Source organism: Sinocyclocheilus rhinocerous, unplaced genomic scaffold, assembly GCF_001515625.1.
Source record: "Sinocyclocheilus rhinocerous isolate Xijiao unplaced genomic scaffold, SAMN03320098_v1.1 scaffold2240, whole genome shotgun sequence".
In the NCBI taxonomy this organism is placed as follows: Eukaryota; Metazoa; Chordata; class Actinopteri; order Cypriniformes; family Cyprinidae; genus Sinocyclocheilus; species Sinocyclocheilus rhinocerous.
In genome coordinates this window covers 77,056-83,319 of record NW_015630383.1, presented here as the reverse complement: position 1 = coordinate 83,319, position 6,264 = coordinate 77,056, and positions in this window count along the sequence as shown.

Sequence of the window (6,264 nt, the reverse complement as noted above, 5' to 3'; positions counted from 1 at the left end):
ACTAAAGTGACCGTAGTTCAGCTCTAGTATTTGCAGATGGTAAACATATTTTAACAAAAATATAACCTAATAAGTTGCAATTAAGGTATATTGAATGTTAAAATGCATTTCAAATATAAGGTTAAGTGGGTATTATTAGCCATTTTACTCTTAGTAATTTAATAATTTAATAAATTTCATAATTTAAAAGTTCAGTTTAGAAGTATCGTATCGGTATCGATATCGATATCGACGATACTGGCCATTAAAAGTATCTGTATCGTATCGAAAACAAAATAAGTGGTATCGCCCTTCCCTAGCATTTTTGCGACTTTGGAGCCTATTGCCTTATTAGAAGTGTACCCTTCAGAATGTTTTTGAAACTCATATTTCAAGGTAAAACACATATACAGTTGCTTTAAATGCTCATGCTCTAAATTCAAGAGGATTCTGACTGACTGTCCATGTTTTGATTGTTTATCAGCTGGGGGGAAAAAAATAAAAATCTGAAAGTGATTCCAATAATGTCATTCCTCTGTGTCAGTTGTCGTGTAGATTTCCCGATCCTTTTTTAAAACTGTATTGTGTTATTTATTGTCCTTGGAGTGAATGGACCTAAAGTCGGGCAAAGTGCCCTGTAATTGTTCAAACTCACAGTCATCTGGGTATAAGGTCATTTGCACTGGGCCTCTCATGCATCCATTGGCAACCAACCCATCAGATGTCCGCTTATGATGTAGGCACCGTGCCTGGCCATCAGGGTCTCATTAGACTGCCAGACATGAGCCCATGTAAATATACTGGCATAATAACCAAAACAATTCACAGCATCTGCGATAGAGTTCAAACGTGTCAAACCATTGGTGTAGACTGAGGCATCCAAAAGCCTGTCTGATCTGAGATGCTGTCATCAGCCGTCAGTCAGGGATTTCCGGCAAAGTCATCAGAATCAAAAAGTCACAGTCAGCAAGAACAGCTGCCGAAACACAACAGCAAAAACAACACAGGCACTTTTGTTCATCCAAGACATGCATGAAGTTCCCACAATAAACAACATGCTAAAAAAAATACACTGCAACACACGTGATACTAGACAGAGAAAAAGAAAGGCTTTATTTTATTTTTTTTCTGTGGTAAAAATAGTTCCGCTGAGGATGTCTTAGTTAAAAAGAAACCAAAGACAAACCCAAAGGTTGTGGATTCCAAGGCCAGATGGAGCAATTTATAAGCTACCACCACAGTGTCCTTGAACGGGGCACTTAATCCTGGGTTGCCCCAGGTGAAGCCTTTTAAGAAAGACTGTTCTGTTGTTCTATTGTCTGGTGTGTATTCTTAGAGGAAAAATACTAACGAGATCTTTACATCTGAAGAAGGAGCATTGCAGTGGTTGCTATAGTTTTGCTAGGTGATTGCTAAGAAGTTTGGTTGCAAAAGGTGGTTGTGAAAACATTCTGAGAGGTTTGTAGGGCGCTGGTATGGTGTTCTGGCAGAGGGATTTGTAGTAGCTTCTTGGGAGTTGCAAGGCTGTTCAGGAGGTTGCTATAATGTTGGGTTGTGAGTGGTTTGTAGATGTTTGCTAGATTGTCTTTTGGTGTTGCGAAGGTCTTCTGGGTGCTTTTTTTTGAGTGTTGCTAGGCAGTTCTGGTGAATGCTATACTGTTGCTAGGTGGTTTTTAAAGTTGTGAAAACATTCTGAGAGGTTTGTAGGGCGCTGGTATGGTGTTTTGGTAGAGGGATTTGTAGTAGCTTCTTGGGAGTTGCAAGGCTGTTCAGGAGGTTGCTATAATGTTGGGCTGTGAGTGGTTTGTAGATGTTTGCTAGATTGTCTTTTGGTGTCGCAAAGGTCTTCTGGTAGGTGGTTGTTAAGGTGTTCTGAGTGGTTTGTAGGACGGTGGTCTTCTAGTCATTTCTGCATGGGTTCTGAGTGGTTTGTAGATGGTTGCTAGTGTGACTTTTGGTGTTGCTAAGGTCTTCTGAGTGGTTTATTGGGTGTAGCGAGTCAGTTGCATTGAATGCTATACTGTTGCTAGGTGGTTGTTAAGGTGTTCTGAGTGGTTTGTAGGACGGTGGTCTTCTAGTCATTTCTGCATGGGTTCTGAGTGGTTGCTAGAGTGTCTGTTTGATGTTCCTAAGGTCTTCTGAGTGGTTTCTTGGGTGTTGCTAGGCAGTCACGGAGAATGCTATACTGTTGCTAGGTGGTTGTTAAAGTGTTCCGAGTGGTTTGTAGGATGGTGGTCTTCTAATCATTGCTGCATGGGTTCTGAGTGGTTGCTAGAGTGTCTGTTTGATGTTCCTAAGGTCTTCGGAGTGGTATTCTTGGGTGTTGCTAGGCAGTTCTGGTGAATGCTTATAGTGTTCTTAGGTGGTTGGTAAGGTGTTCTGAGTGGTTTGTAGGGCGCTGGTGTTTCAATCATTGCTGCATGGGTTCTGGGTGGTTTCAATGTGGTTGCTAGGGTGTCATTTGGTGTTGCTAAGGTCTTCTGAGTGGTTTCTTGGGTGTTGCTAGGCAGTCACGGAGAATGCTATACTGTTGCTAGGTGGTTGTTAAAGTGTTCCGAGTGGTTTGTAGGATGGTGGTCTTCTAATCATTGCTGCATGGGTTCTGAGTGGTTGCTAGAGTGTCTGTTTGATGTTCCTAAGGTCTTCGGAGTGGTATTCTTGGGTGTTGCTAGGCAGTTCTGGTGAATGCTATAGTGTTCTTAGGTGGTTTGTAGGGCGCTGGTGTTTCAATCATTGCTGCATGGGTTCTGGGTGGTTTCAATGTGGTTGCTAGGGTGTCATTTGGTGTTGCTAAGGTCTTCTGACTGGTTTATTGGGTGTTGCTAGGCGGTTCTGGTGGTTGCTATACTGTTGCTAGGTGGTTGTTAAGGTGTTCTGAGTGGTTTGTAGGATGGTGGTCTTCTAGTCATTTCTGCATGGATTTTGAGTGGTTTTAGTTAGTTGCTAGATTGTCTGTTTGATGTTCCTAAGGTCTTCTGAGTGGTTTGTTTGGTGCTGCTAGGCAGTTCTGGTGGTTGCTATACTGTTGCTTGGTGGTTGTTAATGTGTTCTAAGGGATTTGTAGGACGGTGGTCTTCTAGTCATTGCTGTTTAAGTTCTGAGTGTTTTTTAGATGGTTGCTAAATTGTCCATTTGGTGTTGCTGTGGTCTTCTGAGTGGTTTCTTGAGTGTTGCTAGGCAGTTCTGGTGAACGCTATAGTGTTGCTAGATGGTTGCTCATATGTTTTGAGTGTTTTGGGCTCTGCTAGGCAGTTCTGGTGGATGCTATATAATGCTATAGGTGATTGCTAAAGTGTTCAAAGGGGTTTTTGGGTGTTGCTAGTGCGTTCTGGTTGATGCTATAATGTTGATGGGTGGTTGTTTAGATATTAAGAGTGGTTTCTAGGACATTGCTAGGGTTTCTTTTGGGTGCTATAGTGTATACTGGGGTAGTTGCTACAGTGTTCTGAGTGGTTCATAGAGTGTTTTTAGGTGTAGCTAGGGCGTCTTGGGTTGCCATAAAGTGTTGCTAAGTGGTTGCTCAGTTATTCTGATTGGTTTATAGGTGTTTGATTGAGTTTCCTCTGGTGCTGCTAAGTTCTTCTGAGTGGTTTCTTGGTTGTTGCTATGCTGTTCTGGTTGATGCTCTATGTTGCTGGGTGATTGCCAAGGTGTTGTCATAGGTTGTTCAGGCATTGCTAGTTGGTTGCTAAGGAGATCTGAGTGCTTTTGGGGGGCATTTCATGGCTGTTGAGAAGCTCAGAGACATGTTGGTTTGCTATGTGGTTTCTAGGGCATTGTTAGGGTGTTCTGGTGGGTTTTATACTGTTACTAGATGGATACTGAGGTCTTCTGAGAAGTTGCTATGATATTGCTAGGGTACTCTGGTGATGGCTGTAGTGTTGCCAGGTGGTTGCTATGGTGTTATGAGTGACTGCTAGGGTGTTTGATTGCTGCAGCTCAGCTCAGGAGCCCAAACTCAAATATTGGGATGCGATGTTCTGATCCCAAGATATGTATATGGTCATTACAAGCAAACTCCATACAGCAAACTCAGCAGAAGGCAGAGAACCAACACTACTGAAAGTACGGTGTCAGTTAAGTCAAACAGACAACTCCATTTTCCACTTATTAAAAACTGCTTAAATACTCACTCCATCTGTTTTAGATCATTTTCTTTGACAACTGGCTTTCGTTCCAACAAACAGTTGCCAACTCTTCCTGGTGAAATCTAATTAGAATCCCACAAATCTCAGTGGAGCACAATGTCTGGGCCTTAAGTCACCTGCCAAAACACTGGTACAAGCCCAAGGGGATTAGAATGTCTTTCAGAGGCTTAAGTCCATGGGCCCTTTCCAGCCCACACCATCCTCCAACACCAGGGCTTTCATTCAGAGTACATCCCTTTAAGACTCCATCTTTTCACAGTGGGGTAACTTAATCTTCCTGTATAAGATGCAGGGATCAAAGGTATTACCTCTTTTAGGGGACTCTGAGATGACATTGAAGCTCCCGTTAAGTCTTCGGTTGTGTAAGACGCGATTGGCCAGCGGTTGCTGATTTGCCAAACCAATCAAAAAGGAAATCCTTGATATTGTTCAGGATTGTGCTCATTAGACAAGATGCACCTGAGCCTCTTAAGAGGCTGAGGATCTCTAGCAATGCTGGATTTACCACACAAGTGTAAACCAGTTAATAAGACACGATTGGCCAGCGGTTGCTGATTTGCCAAACCAATCAAAAAGGAAATCCTTGATATTGTTCAGGATTGTGCTCATTAGACAAGATGCACCTGAGCCTCTTAAGAGTGCTGAGGATCTCTAGCAATGCTGGATTTACCACACAAGTGTAAACCAGTTAAAGACATCTACTATTTTTCAAAATTGCATAATGCATCTTTCCGCAGGAAAGTAAGGGTAATCACACTTTGTTTAAGATAATCATTTGTCTGATGTAATTTACCTTAAATGCTAAATACAATGTACTTCACCTTAGTTTTTCATGTGATGCTATGTCAGAATATAGTATCAGCATATTTTAAACAGATTCTTAAATTTGTAATCCAACAACATCTACTATTTTTCAAAATTGCATAATGCATCTTTCCGCAGGAAGGTAAGGGTAATCAAGCACCACATTTAGTAATTTCAAAGGCACGTTCAATAATTTTGTAATCAAATGTAATCAAAAGTGCTTTTAAGTTTAAGTTATTATTATTATTTGTGTGCAATGAAATTTGTCACTGCCATAATTCATTGTGAAAAAAAGACACTGTATTTTCAAATGTTTGGGTTTTATCTCAGACAGTCGCTTTACCTGCTAATCAATAATCTACTTATGCAATTATCTGTTAGCTAGTTTAGATAAACCTAGGGATGCTCTGAGTAAAGCATGATATGCAGGCTGACTCAGTAATCATTTATTCCAGACATCTCTTTCTGAGAATGGATCAGAGTCTGGGTCTGAATGTGACTAACTCAGTAAAATAACACTTACACTTAGTTCTATGAACACTTTTTATACATTACACCATATTAGAGTTTCATTGTACTATGCTTCTTAGGACAAATTTGAGTGCTTTAATAATATGTTTCCAACAGTGTCACATTTTCGAGTCTTTTTAAATAAGTCTGCTTAGAAAAAAGTAGCAATACATGCTTGAGTGGCTGGACAGAAAGCAAATGTGAGAGGGTGGAGTTACACCACCAGTGTGGGAAGGTTACTTTGGAAATGTAATAGGTCACAAATGACAAGTTAGCCTATTTAAAATGTAATAAGTAGTCTAACTATTTAAATTATTAAAGTAATGTAACTGATTACATTTGATTACTTTTCGATCACTTTTCTAAATTTCTAACCAATGTTTTCAACTGTTAATCATTTTTAAACATTTAAACCAAGCAGTGTTAACCTTATAGTAATACTCAACACTGATTACTGTCAGACTTTCAAAATCCATCATCACTTGAATGAAGATCATAATAATTAAATTTGAAAGTGCAACCACCACAAAATCAGACTTTAGCACCTCCTTTTTCACCTTTTTACTTTGAGATCGTTCTGAGGTTAAATAAAATCATAAAATGATGTAGTTTAATAGCTATGATACTGTTTTTGAAATCAAACCTTTGCATAGCTATATGACAGGAAACACTGGCATCTAACAATGCTTTGGAAATAAAAACAGTTAATTTAAAAAGAATAATAAAGCATATACATAAAACCAAATAGGAAATAAAACAGTTATTAAATAAACATGTGTCCTATTCTGTGTCCTAAACTCCTGAAACATCGGTGTCTAATATT